The sequence below is a fragment of the Scyliorhinus torazame genome, chromosome 3 (assembly GCF_047496885.1).
Source record: "Scyliorhinus torazame isolate Kashiwa2021f chromosome 3, sScyTor2.1, whole genome shotgun sequence".
Lineage (NCBI taxonomy): Eukaryota > Metazoa > Chordata > Chondrichthyes > Carcharhiniformes > Scyliorhinidae > Scyliorhinus > Scyliorhinus torazame.
Genome location: NC_092709.1, coordinates 266,669,820 through 266,685,025, shown reverse-complemented (window position 1 = coordinate 266,685,025; position 15,206 = coordinate 266,669,820). Strand labels below are relative to the sequence as shown.

Here is a 15,206-nt window from a genome sequence, read left to right as displayed (position 1 = left end):
GGTGCAGAAGAGATTTATCAGAATGTTGCCTGGTATGGAGGGCATTAGCTATGAGGAGCGATTGAATAAACCCGGTTTGTTCTCACTGGAACGAAGGAGGTTGAGGGGAGACCTGATAGAGGTCTACAAAATTATGAGGGGCATAGACAGAGTGGATAGTCAGAGGCTTTTCCCCAGGGTAGAGGGGTCAATTACTAGGGGGCATAGGTTTAAGGTGAGAGGGGCAAGGTTTAGAGTAGATGTACGAGGCAAGTTTTTTACGCAGAGGGTAGTGGGTGCCTGGAACTCGCTACCGGAGGAGGTGGTGGAAGCAGGGACGATAGTGACATTTAAGGGGCATCTTGACAAATACATGAATAGGATGGGAATAGAGGGATACGGACCCAGGAAGTGTAGAAGATTGTAGTTTAGTCGGGCAGCATGGTCGGCACAGACTTGGAGGGCCGAAGGGCCTGTTCCTGTGCTGTACATTTCTTTGTTCTTTGGAAGGAGAGCATGGGAAACGATAACAAACTTGGCAAACACAGGAACAGAGAGCAAGGAAAATATGGGCGAAAGACGGGATGAACGGCCGAAGCGGAGGTGAACATGAGACGACAACGGCAGCGAAAACCGTCCAGGAGAAGCAAGTATCAACACCAACACCAGATCCATTCCCGTATTGCCCTCTCTGTATTGGACATAATCAATGTAATTGTTTCTCCGGCACTCAAATGTATATGTACCTCCCCAGTTTCCACCCCCCACAAACAGGTGCCTACTTATGTGTTAAAAATAATATTGCTAACTGTACAGAGATGCTGTTGTTGAGCTCGTGCACAATATCCGACCAGTTTATTTTTTCTTTTCTTTAGTTTTCTTCTCTTCTATGTCTATAAGTTTTATTCTGTGTACATAACGGTAAATATACTTTGTTCAAAACCATTTATATAAAAAAAAGGAAAGAAACAGATTGAAATGAACTGGACAGATATGCATTACATACCCCTCCCGACTACCAATTAATTTAACGGAGATCCCACGACACAAAGCACCTCCTCGCACCCCCCCCCCCCCCCCCCCCTCCTCCCCTCCCACCCCCCCCCCCCTCTCCAATCAGCAACCACTGTCTCCAAAGCAATAGGGAAAATCTATTGGGAGGGTGCAGGAGGAGAACAAAATAATTCTTTCTTTTAAAAAATAAATTCCCCAAAAGTTTCTATTCAATTACCAGAGCATAAAATGTGCAGCACTGCAAGTCTTACAAAAACACTATACAAACTTTCTGAATGTCATTATCAGCAATGATAACTCGGTATAAACACTAGGTTTTCTTTGTGCGAAGTCATAACACTAATCCATACCTACAACTATTCCAAGGTCCAAAATGTTTTTCATCCACCACTTCACTTTCACTTTTGGCTTACTCTATATGCCTTTTTAAAAAAATCAAGTAATTAGTTTCTCCATAATCTAATATGGATTTTCAGCAGAGTGATGCATTGTTTTTTAAAAAAAGGAGCAGTGACATTCAAAATTTAAAAGCTAAATTTCAGGTGTAACAGGGAGATAGTGCCTGCGTCACTCTCTCAATTTCAATTTGGTGCTGTATAAAAGGTAACTTCTGACACTTTTGTAACTTCTTCCCCTGAAAAAGAAGTTTAGGTTGAGTTTCGCCTTTAAAAGCAAAGGTGAAGATAAATCCACATTAGAAAAACAATTAAAAATCAAAAACAAATCTGAACACTAAAGATAAAGGGCGGGATGCTCCGCGAACCAGCGGAGCGGGCCACTCCGGCACCTTCAGGGGCTAGCCCGGCGCCGGAGTGTTTGGCGCCACGCCAACTGGCGCCGAAGGGCCACGGCCGGCAGGCGCGAGTTGGCGCATGCGTGGGAGCGCCAGCATGTGCTGGCGTCATCCGAGCCCATGCGCAGGGGGGTTCTTTTCCGCACCGGCCATGGCGGAGGTTGACAGCGGCTGGTGCGGAGGGAAAGAGTGCCCCCACGGCACAAGCCCGTCCGCAGATCGGTGGGCCCCGATCGCGGGCCAGGCCACTATGGGGGCACCCCCTGGGGCCAGATCTCCTCCCCCCCCCCCGGTAAGGACCTGTTGTGATTTACGGCAGCGGGTCCGGCCGAAAACAGGCGGCCACTCGGCCCATCGCGGGCCGGAGAATCACCGGGGGGGGGGGGCGCTGCCAACGGCCCCCGACTGCCGCGGTGCGATTCCCGCCCCCGCCAAAACCCCTGGGCCGAAGCATTCGGCAGCCAGCGGGGGCGGGATTCACACCGCCCCCCGGCGATTCTCCGACCCGGCAGGGGGTCAGAGAATCCCGCCCAAAGAGTGCACAAAAAACAAATCTTGAGGATGATGATGGTTTCTGGTCCGACAAGTGTTTGCTTCCAGTTTATTTCCCTCCGCTGCTTGATAGTTACTCCCAGCAGGCTGTGCTTTCAGAAAAGTATTAGAAGGCTGGGGATCCTCTTGCTGGCCATGAACGTGGTCCTGCTTGCTGCTCTGCTCAGCCAAGTTCCCTGACAAAGAGAAACACAGTTTCTTCTTTTGGTAAAGGATGTAACTAGACACGGCACCTCCCAAAGCCAGCAGCACACCGGAGATGATACCAACGGTGGTACCTTTGCCACCTCTTGATCACTTGCCTGGGCAATGTCTTTATCATTGGCCCTGCCAGGGTTGAAAGCACCGCTGGCAGCAACTACGAGATCATCATCCCCAAACGGACGATCTGCATCACCCTTAGGTGGCTGCTTAGGAAGCTTTGTTCGTGTATATTTGTCTACACCATCAACGGCATCATTCAAATAAAATTCATCAGGATTGCTATTCGGTTTCTTTGGTTACACAGGGGGCGCGATTCTCCGCTCCCGCGACTAATTGCCCACGCCGTCGAGGTTCACAACGGCGCGATACGGCCTCGATCCCGACCGATTCAGGGCCCGAAAATGGTCTAGGATCGGGGCCGCGAGAAACAGGGGGGGGAGGGGCGTGTCGCGAAAGCCGCGTCGTCAGCGCGCGACCCCCGAATGACGCGGCGCTGCATCATAAATGCCGCGATCCGCGCACAGAGGACCCGGAGGAAAAGAGAGAGGAAGAGATGGCTGAGCCCCGACGAGCCGCACCGAGGTTCCGGGACACAGACCTGGACACCCTGCTGGATGAGGTCGAGATCAGAAGGGACACCCTCTGCCCAAGACGTGGGCATCGCCAGCCATCCAGCGCAGTGAGGCGCGGTTGGCGTGAGGTTGGCACCGCTGTGAGTGCTGTCGGGCAGACCACCCGGACGGGGGAGCAGTGTCGGAAGAAGCTGCACGACCTCACTCGGGCTGCCAGGGTAAGTGCCATGAGGGTGCCCCCAGGCCCCACCCCCCCCCCCCCCACCCCCGGCACGAGGGGGGGGGGGGGAAGTGGGGTGGTGGTGGGGTCGGGGGGGTTGGGGCATCAGGGGAGGTAGTGGGGGGTCAGGGAGGGTTGGGGGGTCAGGGGGGCATTGGGGCATCAGGGACGGTGGTGGGGGGTCAGGGGGGGTTGGGGCGGTCAGGGGGGGTTGGGGCATCAGGGGCGGTGGTGGGGGGTCAGGATATCAGGGGGTTTGGGGGGGTGGGGTCAGGGTGCCCAACGATTTACTTGACCCACATGAGCCCCGGGACACCCCCCCTGGAGTGATGCCATGGCGTGCTGTCTCCTGAACCAGCAAAAATGTAGTTTATATCTGCACGCCCTGATGATACCCGCCTAATTGTGATGCTTTACCCAACGCCCCCCCCCCCCCACCTCCCCCCCCTCTCCCCCTCCCTCCCCTCCCCCAGGACAAGACAGCTCACAACCAGCGTGAGCGTATGAGAACCGGAGGGGGTTCTCCTGTGCTGCATCCCCTAAACGTTCATGAGCAGAGGGCCCTGGACCTCACTGGGGGACCCGCCACCCGGGAGGGCGTGACATGCCAGCTCGGAGGCGCAGATGCAAGTGAGACAACCCTGCATGTCCTCACCCCCTCCCTCCCCACCCCCCAACCCGTTATCGTCTCCCTCACACATTGCCCACTGCAGCCTTGATCCCCTCCCCCCTCACACTCATGCCACTGCACCCTCGCTCCCCTCCCCCCTTCACACTGTGCACCCACCACCACCATACACCCGGGCCACGGTGTATAACGAACCCCGAATCTTTATGTTCCCCAGGGCCAGCCGCCGAACATCCAGGGACGTCTCGGCCAAGAGACAGCAGAACATCGCCAACGACAAGTGCACCCAGGGACGCACGCCAGAGGTTGGCAGTCGGTCGGACAGGAGGGCAAACCTCTCAGTATGGGACGCTCACACCACCGAGAGAGACAACAGTGAGGGGCACAGGGCAGACATTCATGAAGAATCGCACATCACGGCCACACACTCGGTGGAATCACCTGGAGGTCAGCACGACATGGCCCGCATGGAGCTTGCGCCGGGCCATGAGTGGGAGGAGAACAGACAAGAATTCCTAACTGACGATGACCTCAAGCTTGCGGCACTGCTGTCTCCCACACCATCACAGAGACACTCACCTCGGTTGGGCATATAAGTGATGAGGCTCCCGGGTCACGGTCTGGTGCGCACCCCACATCCGACCCGGTACAGCAGGTGGAGTTTGGAGCAGCCGAGGGGCTGGACGGTTGGAGGGCAGCCCAGGCCCAGCTAACAGCTGCCACCCAGACGGTTCCCAGGTTCCTGGATGTACTTGACCCACCCGGACAACCGATGCATGTGGGCACTCAAGGACTGAATAACGGGATGAGGGCCATCTTCCAGGACCTGCACACGCAGTTGGAGGAGTCCATCCGCGTTCAGGAGCAGGGAGTGGTGCCGCTCATCGCAGCCACCCAGGCCGACACCGCACGGGTGGCGTCCGCGGTGGAGGCAATGGGTGAAATGGTTTCGGCCATGGGTCAGGTTCTGCAAGGCGTTGGGCTTAACGTGCACGCGTCATCCATGGCCCAGGAGAGGGCTGCCCTTTCACAGGTAGCCATGCACCAGAGCCAACACGTAATTGCCGCCGCTCTCCGGGCCCTGGCCGAGTCTCACCATGTCATGGCCCGGTCCCAGCAAGCAATGGCACAGTCCCAGCAGTCAGTCGCGGAGAGCATTGACCGCCCGGCGCACGTGATGGATGGCGTGGCGCACTCACAGGTTGAGATCGCACAGTCCTTGGCAGGAATGTCGCACTCCCTGGGATCCGTCTCGACGAACATTTGGACCGTGGTCGATACCGCTGCAGGCCTCCAGGACTGGCAGCGCCAGGTGTCGGTGGTGCGACGGGGCATGTCTCCGATCGCATCTCCGTCCCAGTGAGGCCCGGGGGCCACCGGGCTCCCCGAGGGAGGAGGAGGTTCTGGGGCCCGTCCTGGTAGCTCCATCAAGGGACGTCCCGGTACACTCGGCCTCCCCCCGTTCTGTCCCTGGCGCATCTGGTGGGCAGCGGGCAGGTCAGGGTGGCACAACGCCATCCAGCACGCCCGCCGAGCAGCCTGGCCCATCGAAGCCGGGCCGCCCCAGGAAACGCGAGCCGAGGGGGAGCCATGTCGAAGGGCGTCATTCTCAGCAGTCCGCCTCCACTCCTGCTGTACCATCTGGGAACACATCTAGACGTGGTGGTAGGGCCCGTAAGGCAAAGAAGTTAGGCACGTAAGAAGTTGGCACGGGTGCAGGGCACAGTTTAGTTGTAGGGGGAAGGGCACCTATGTTAATCACACAAATAAACTCACTGTTGAATTTGACTTGTAAGACTCTGTGCTATGTCCGGTGCCAGGGGGCTTGTGAGGGTGCCCGATTGGCTTAGTGGTATATGAGCGGTTCAAGGTCTGTTCCGGATGTGCTGACCCTTTCCCCCCTGCCTCCCATAATCGGACACCGTTGTCCTCGGCACACCAACGCCAGCCACCCCACACGGGCACGTGGTGAAGTATCCGTCACGAAGGCTGTGACCACCGGAGTGCATGGTTCAGCTATAGCCATGAGTCAGACCTCGGCTGGCGAATCTGAGCACACAGCTCATCGCAGAGCGGGCCTTCATCATTCAACATGGCACTGATCACACCCGCTTACCCAATCATCACTGTTGTGCAATCCCGTAGTGCCGCAATCGTAAGGTGATGTGGAATTGGTGCCGAGAACGCTGTTGGGGGGGGAAGGGGAAGGGGAGGGGGGGGGGGGGGGGGGGGTGCTGTGTGGTGGTGCCCGTGTGCAGGAGTGATGGTGCAAGTGGCTGTGTTCAGCGAATCCCACCCCCACAGTGCGTGAACCGTGCGGCCACCAACGCGTTGCGTGCCCGCTGTCCGCGGTGGTGCCATCCTGCAGCCTCCTGGACGTAACCAGCACCCGGGCAGTGTCTGTGTCCGGTGCCCCTCCCCCCACCCTGATGCGCGCCATCATCCTCCTCCTCCGCATCCTCCTCTTTCCCACCCCCCTAGTTTGCGTTAGCTCCGGTGCCGTCAGGTCCTCCCTCCGACTCCTCCACCAGGTCATCTCCCCTCTGCATGGCAATGTTGTGCATCGCACAGCAGACCACAACCATGCAACCGACCCTGTCGGGCCGGTACTGCTGGGCCCCTCCGGAGCGGTCCAGGCATCTGAATTGCATCTTCAGCAGCCCGAAGCACCGCTCCACCACACCCCTGGTTGCTGCATGTGCCTCGTTGTATAGGCTCTCCGCGTTGGTCTGAGGCCTCCGTATTGGCATCATCAGCTATGACCTCAACGGATAGCCCTTGTCGCCCAGCAACCAGCCCCTCAGCCGGGGGGGGGGGCATCCATCGAACATTGCGGGGATGAATGACTGTGCCAGAATGTAGGCGTCATGCACACTCCCGGGGTACCTTGCACACACGTGCATGATCTTCATGTGGGGGTCGCACACCACCTGAATGTTCATGGAGTATGCGCCCTTTCTGTTCATGAACACTTCCCTGTTGTCTGCAGGTGGGCGCATGGGGACATGCACACCATCGATGACACCCTGGACCATCGGTATCCCGGCCACCTTGGCGAATCCACATGCCCGTGCTTCCTGCTGTGCTTGGTCCTCGGGGAATTTTATGTACCTGTCCACGATGGCGTACAAGGCGTCGGTGACGGCCCTGATGCACCTGTGGACCGATGCCTGTGATATCCCAGAGAGGTTCCTGCTCGGCGCCTGGAAGGAACCGGTCGCATAAATGTTTAGGGCCACCGTCATCTTGACGGAGACTGGTATCGCGTGTCCTCCACCAGTTCCAAGTGGTGCGAGGCGCGCCATGAGGTGGCATATATGTGCTACCGTCTCCCTGCTGAACCGTAGTCTCCTCCTGCATGTGATGTCCGGTGGGGCATCGAACAACATTCTGTCACGGTACACCCTCGGCCTTGCTGGACGCCTGTGGTGCCCTGGCACCACCATCAGTGGCTCCTCCTCCTCCTGCTCCCCCACCCCCCCCCCCCCCAAGCACTTCCTCTGCATTCCTCGCCGTCAGGGGGTCAATGTTCCTCTCGGCATCCCCCTGTACATTCGTGTCCTGAGCGCCTGCGGCCTGCGCGGCTACGACGGGCCACTCCGCAGCCATCCCCTCTGCTGCACTGGCAACCGCTGCATCTTCAGCCACTGTGGGCCGTCTGACTCTACGCTGCCGGATGGCAAACTCCAGAGCTGCAGCTCCAACCACGGCAGTGAACATCGCTGTCTGATTGGCATACATGGTGACCTGCAGGAGGGTGGTGGGGGGCAGAGCAACGACATGTTACACGGAGGTTCTTCCACACCTCGCCAGCCGGGTTGCATGGGATACCTGTGTGCCCCGGTGGGATGGTCGCGCTGCAGATACGCACCCAGCCTAACATCTGGTCATTGCCTGCGTCCAACGGTCAGTTCACACCATACTCCTCACCAGTATGCCAGTCGCCTGTGCCCATCAGCCATATGGCAACCTGCGGTCGTGTCCTCGTCACCGTCCTGCCATATCAGGGCGGCTGACATGTGGCATCCGCGGATGGACGATACCATCCACACTCTCTCTCACCCCCCTCCCACCTCCACACTCTCCATCAGCCCCCCTCCCACCTGCACACTCTCCCTCATCCCCCCTCCCACCTGCACACTCTCCCTCATCCCCCCCTCCCACCTGCACACTCTCCCTCATCCCCCCTCCCACCTGCACTCTCCCTCATCCCCCCTCCCACCTGCACACTCTCCCTCACCCCCCTCCCACCTCCACACTCTCCATCAGCCCCCCTCCCACCTGCACACTCTCCCTCATCCCCCCTCCCACCTGCACACTCTCCCTCATCCCCCCTCCCACCTGCAAACTCTCCCTCACCCCCCCTCCCACCTGCACACTCTCCCTCATCCCCCCTCCCACCTGCACTCTCCCTCATCCCCCTCCCACCTGCACACTCTCCCTCACCCCCCCTCCCACCTGCACACTCTCCCTCACCCCCCCTCCACCTGCACACTCTCCCTCACCCCCCTCCCACCTGCACACTCTCCCTCATCCCTCCTCCCACCTGCACACTCTCCCTCATCCCCCCTCCCACCTGCAAACTCTCCCTCACCCCCCCTCCCACCTGCACACTCTCCCTCATCCCCCCTCCCACCTGCACTCTCCCTCATCCCCCTCCCACCTGCACACTCTCCCTCACCCCCCCTCCCACCTGCACACTCTCCCTCACCCCCCTCCACCTGCACACTCTCCCTCACCCCCCTCCCACCTGCACACTCTCCCTCATCCCTCCTCCCACCTGCACACTCTCCCTCATCCCCCCCTCCCACCTGCACACTCTCCCTCATCCCCCTACCACCTGCACACTCTCCCTCACCCCCCCTCCCACCTGCACACTCTCCATCATCTCCCCCTCCCACCTGCACACTCTCCCTCACCCCCCCTCCCACCGGCACACTCTCCCTCACCCCCCCTCCCACCGGCACACTCTCCCTCATCCCCCCTCCCACCTGCACTCTCCCTCATCCCCCCTCCCACCTGCACACTCTCCCTCATCCCCCCTCCCACCTGCACACTCTCCCTCATCCCCCTACCGCCTGCACACTCTCCCTCACCCCCCCTCCCACCTGCACACTCTCCATCATCTCCCCCTCCCACCTGCACACTCTCCCTCACCCCCCCTCCCACCTGCACACTCTCCATCATCTCCCCCTCCCACCTGCACACTCTCCCTCACCCCCCCTCCCACCGGCACACTCTCCCTCACCCCCCCTCCCACCGGCACACTCTCCCTCATCCCCCCTCCCACCTGCACTCTCCCTCATCCCCCCTCCCACCTGCACACTCTCCCTCATCCCCCCTCCCACCTGCACTCTCCCTCATCCCCCCTCCCACCTGCACACTCTCCCTCACCCCCCCTCCCACCTGCACACTCTACCTCACCCCCCCCTCCCACCTGCACACTCTCCCTCATCCCCCCTCCCACCTGCACACTCTCCCTCATCCCCCCTCCCACCAGCACACTCTCCCTCATCCCTTTGTTGGCCGCAGCCTTCTCGGAGAAGCCGACCCGGTCTCCAGGAGCTGCGGAACAGTCCGCTCACCTCCTCACTGGTCAGCGTCAGCCAGCACGACTGGCTGACGACTTTAAATAGCAGGTGTGAACGGCGACGGCGTGAACTGGGGTCACGCCGTCGGTACTTTGGCCCATCCGGGCCCAAGAATAGCGGGGGTGCCGGAGAATCGCCATTTTGTGTCTCGGGCGATTCTCCGGCCTGCGCCAAACTCGACGGGGCCGTTCTCAATGCTTGGGTGAATAGCGGGAGGGCGTCGGACTGGCGTCGCGGGAAAATTTGGCGACCCAGGCGATTCTCCCAACCGGCGCGGGAGCGGAGAACCGCACCCAGGGTCTTTGGAATCGGCAAAATCCAAATCAACATCAGGAAAACCAGGATCCACAGCTGGGGTGGAGTTTTAGCAGGAAGATCTTCTTTGAAAGCATCACTCAGGTCAAAGCCTTCATCTCCCGTGTCATTAACTCAACGTAGGAGCAGCTTTCGTTCCAACAAAGTTGAAAGCCAACCCGGGCAGGCTGGGCGGGCCAAAGGGCCTGTTCCTGTGCTGTAATTTTCTTTGTTCTTTGATGAAGAGGAGAGTCCTTGGTGGCAACATGGTTTTCTAAAAGTTGGTTTTAAAGACAAAAGTTTTCCTTCCCTCCTCTAAGATGAGCAGAAAGCCTGAGCCAAACAACTTGTCTTCTCAAGTCAACGGAGCCACTTCTGCCAGGGAAAACTTCTCAAAAATTGTATTTCTTTGGCAAAACACCTATTTATAGACCAACTGGGTGCCTGCCTGCTCCGATTAAAAAGCGAGTGAATTTGTTTCAGCGGCTCCTCCTGACTACAACAGAATTTCTCACCAGTGCTGCTGGAGGCTGGGGGCCATACAGGAGAACATAAGAGATAGGAGCAGGAGAAGACCAAATGGCTGACTAATGGTTGCAACTCAACTTTCCCACCTGCTCCACGTATCCCTCAATTCCCGACACCAAATGTCTGGCGATCCCAGCCTTAAAAATAGTCAATGATGAACCATCCATAACCCTTTGGGGGTCGAGAATTCCGAAGATTCACAACGATTGAGTGAATAAATTTCTCATCTCAGTCCTAAGTGATCAACCCGTTATCCTGAAATTGTGCCCCCATGAATTAGATTCTCCTACTTATGGAAACAACCTTTATGCGTCCACTCTGTCAAGCCACTTCTGAATCTTGCATGTTCCAATGAGATCACCTCCGATTTTGAAAAGCCAGGGAATATTTGCCTAATTTACTTATCTTCTCGCGGTAGACCAACCTTTCATTCTGGAGACAAGCCTGCAGCACAAAGTTGGAAAATGTCCCTGTAGCCTATGAGCTATCAATGTCCTGGGGACTATCATTGAACAGAAACTGAAGTGGACCGGCTATATGAATACTGTGGCTACAAGAGGGGTTACAAGAGCAGCTCAAATGCGGGGAGTTCTGCAGAGCAGCAACTCACCTCCTTCCTGACTGCCCAAAGCCTGTCCATCATCTACAAGGCACATGTTAGGAGTCTGATGGAATATTCTCCAGTTACCTGGATGTGTGGAGCTCCAATAAAACTCCAAAAGCTCAACCCCATCCAGGGTAAAGCAGCCTGCTTAATCAATGCCCTATTTACAATGTCGACAATGTTGTCGAGGAGAATACTGAGATTCAGGCTACTGGACTAGAAGGGCTTGAGGTTCATAAGGAGGAGATGTTAACAATTCTTAAAAGTGTGAAAATAGATAAGTCCCTTGGGCCGGATGGGATTTATCCTAGGATTCTCTGGGAAGCAAGGCAGGAGATTGCTGAGCCTTTGGCTTTAAGTCATCTTTGTCTACAGGAATAGTGCCAGAAGACTGGAGGATAGCAAATGTTGTACCCTTGTTCAAGAAGGGGAGTAGAGACAACCCCGGTAACTATAGACAAGTGAGCCTTACTTCTGTTGTGAGCAAAATCTTGGAAAGGTTTATAAGAGATAGGGTGTATAATCATCTGGAAAGGAATAATTTGATTAGACATAGTCAACATAGTTTTGTGAAGGGTAGGTCGTGCCTCACCAACCTTATTGAGTTCTTTGAGAAGGTGACCAAACAGGTGGATGAGGGTAAAGCAGTTGATGGGGTGTATATGGATTTCAGTAAAGCGTTTGATAAGGTTCCCCACGGTAGGCTACTGCAGAAAATACGGAAGCATGGGATTCAGGGAGATTTAGCAGTTTGGATCAGAAATTGGCTAGCTGGAAGAAGACAAAGGGTGGTGGTTGATGGGAAGTGTTCAGACTGGAGTCCAGTTACTAGTGGTGTACCACAAGGATCTGTTTTGGGGCCACTGCGGTTTGTCATTTTTATAAATGACCTGTAGGAGGGCGTAGAAGGATGAGTGAATAAATTTGCAAATGACACTAAAGTCGGTGGGGTTGTGGACAGTGCGGAAGGATGTTACAAGTTACAGAGGGACATAGATAAGCTGCAGCGCTGGGCTGAGAGGTGGCAAATGGAGTTTAATGCAGAAAAGTGTGAGGTGATTCATTTTGGAAGGAATAACAGGAAGACTGAGTACTGGGCTAATGGTAAGATTCTTGGCAGTGTGGATGAGCAGAGAGATCTCGGTGTCCATGTACATAGATCCCTGAAAGTTGCCACTCAGGTTGAGAGGGTTGTTAAGAAAGCGTACGGTGTGTTCGCTTTTATTGGTAGAGGGATTGAGTTTCGAGCCATGAGGTCATGTTGCAGCTGTACAAAACTCTGGTGCGGCCGCATTTGGAGTATTGCGTGCAATTCTGGTCACCGCATTATAGGAAGGATGTGGAAGCATTGGAAAGGGTGCAGAGGAGATTTACCAGAATATTGCCTGGTATGGAGGGACGATCTTATGAGGAAAGGCTGAGGGACTTGAGGCTGTTTTCGTTAGAGAGAAGAAGGTTAAGAGGTGACTTAATTGAGGCATACAAGATGATCAGAGGATTGGATAGGGTGGATAGTGAGAGCCTTTTTCCTCGGATGGTGATGTCTAGCACGAGGGGACGTAGCCTTAAATTGAGGGCAGATGGATATAAGACAGATGTCAGAGGTAGGTTCTTTACTCAGAGAGTAGTAAGGGGTGGAATGCCCTGCCTGCAACAGTAGTGGACTCGCCAACACTAAGGACATTCAAATGGTCATTGGATAGACATATGGACGTTAAGGGAATAGTGTAGATGGGCTTTAGAGTGGTTTCACAGGTCAGCGCAACATCGAGGGCTGAAGGGCCTGTACTGCGCTGTAATGTTCTATGTTCTATCTTCTTACCACTTTAAATATTCACTCCCTCCAATTGCTGCATTGCTCCAGTGAAGCCCGGAGTGAGCTGAAGGAGCAGCATCTCTCCTTCCGGTTTGGCACGTTTCAACCCTCGGGACTTGACATTGAGTCTGGCAACTTTAGATTTTGACTGTTTTCCTCCATCTTAAACCCTCTTTTTAAAACATATTCCATACATGTGTTGCCACAGTGCAAAATACCCCCTTATACCTCTCATATTAGCCCAAATGTCTTTTGTTCTTAAAGTTTTTGTTGCAGTTTCTACATTTTCCCTCCTTTCAGCTCTGACGAAGAGTCTATGGACACGAAACATTAACTCTGTTTCTCGTCTGATAGATGCCAGCAGACCTGCTGAGTTTTTCCATCATCCTCGGTTCTTGTTTCAGATTCCAGGATCTGCAATATTCTGCCCATAATATTTGACTTACCTTTCCACCCATAGCTTTCTCCTCAACACTTCCAAACATGTCTGGTCCCTCCCACCTCTGGCCTTATGTTCCCCATTACCTTTCTTTTCCTACTGCCTTATCTACTGTTGTTAACCTCACTCCATCCTGTTTGCTATTCACTGCGAATATTTCCCCCAATGTTAATTGTGGTCAGAAAGCTGGTATTGAGCTCTTTAAAGCAGTACTGCACATTTACTGAAGTCCACCTCCCACAAAGAATAATGCTATCGTGCTCAATGTCCTGGCAGTCCAATTGGTTCATTCCAATCCTCCCAAAACCCTCAGTAATACCATGTTCCAGCAACCCATTTGAAAACCTCCAACACACTATTCCACTGCTCCAAATATCCAGAACTGTCTTCAAGTACTCCAACAAACTAATGACCTATTTCCCAAAAAGCCAATGCCCTAATTCTCCAGTGTTCTTCCCATCCACCACGATAAGCTTCCCAATACTCCAAGACCAGATACCTTCCTCCAAACTCTAATACGCACTCCGATCCAGTACTTCACAATCCTGCTGACATACAACATGAAGCTTCTCCCTGATGAAGTCCTCTACTTTCTATACTATTTAAAAAAGGAAAAACATCGGGCGGGGGCGGGATTTTCCACATAACCCACCACATGTTTCACAGCGAAGGAAGCAGCCCGCCATTGTCAACGGGATTTTCTGTTGAATGCTCACCTCGCCGCCAGGAAACCCGTGCCGGGAGTGTGCCATCGATGGGACCAGAAGATCCCACCAGCATGAACAGCCAGAAAGTTCTGGCCATAGGATTCAATACATATCTTTTTTTTAATTTTTAAAAAATATATTTTATTCAAAATTTTGTGGCCAAACATAACAGTACATAGTTTTTCTTTTGAACAACAACAAAGCAATATAAATAACCGTGGCCAATTTTAAACAAATAAATAATATATAAACGGAAACATAAACAAAACTGAGTGGCAGCTGCCTTGTCAAAAATAGTTACTCTTCAAAGATACAATCCAACAATCCAATATACATTACCTATAACAAGTGTCTATACATATACAATGACATCCCTGAGAGTCCGTCCGGTTCCTTCCCCCCCCCCCCCCGCCCCCGCCCCCCCCGGGTTGCTGCTGTTGTCTTCTTCTTTTCCATTCCCTCTAGCTTTCTGTGAGGTAGTCGACGAACGGTTGCCACCGCCTGGTGAACCCTTGAGCCGAACCCCTTAATACGAACTTGATCCGTTCTAACTTTATAAACCCTGCCATGTCGTTTATCCAGGTCTCCACACCCGGGGGCTTGGCTTCCTTCCACATTAACAATATCCTGCGCCGGGCTACTAGGGACGCAAAGGCCAAAACATCAGCCTCTCTCGCCTCCTGCACTCCTGGCTCTTCTGCAACCCCGAATATAGCCAACCCCCAGCTTGGTTCGACCCGGACCCCCACCACCTTCGAAAGCACCTTTGCCACCCCCACCCAGAACCCCTGTAGTGCCGGGCATGACCAGAACATGTGGGTGTGATTCGCTGGGCTTCTCGAGCATCTCTCACACCTATCCTCTACCCCCAAAAATTTACTGAGCCGTGCTCCAGTCATATGCGCCCTGTGTAGAACCTTGAATTGTATCAGGCTTAGCCTGGCAGACGAGGACGATGAGTTTACCCTACGTAGGGCGTCAGCCCACAGCCCCTCCTCAATCTCCTCCCCCAGCTCTTCTTCCCATTTCCCTTTCAGCTCATCTACCATGATCTCCCCCTCGTCCCTCATTTCCCTATATATGTCCGACACCTTACCATCCCCCACCCATGTCTCTGAGATCACTCTATCCTGCACCCCCTGCGTCGGGAGCTGCGGGAATTCCCTCACCTGTTGCCTCGCGAAAGCCCTCAGTTGCATATATACCGAAATGCATTCCCTTGGGGCAACCCATATTTTTCCGTCAGCGCACCCAGACTCGCAAAC

General features: G+C 54.8%; 1 protein-coding gene and 1 pseudogene across 1 annotated transcript in view; both read right to left on the bottom strand.

Moving 5' to 3' along the window:
* The window catches only part of LOC140409107 (kinesin-like protein KIF24), a 169,008-nt gene that overhangs the window by 86,644 nt on the left and 67,158 nt on the right, over positions 1–15,206 (bottom strand). The gene's annotated exons all lie outside the window — the stretch shown is intronic.
* Positions 2,303–13,280, bottom strand: LOC140408221 (CD99 antigen-like protein 2; annotated as a pseudogene).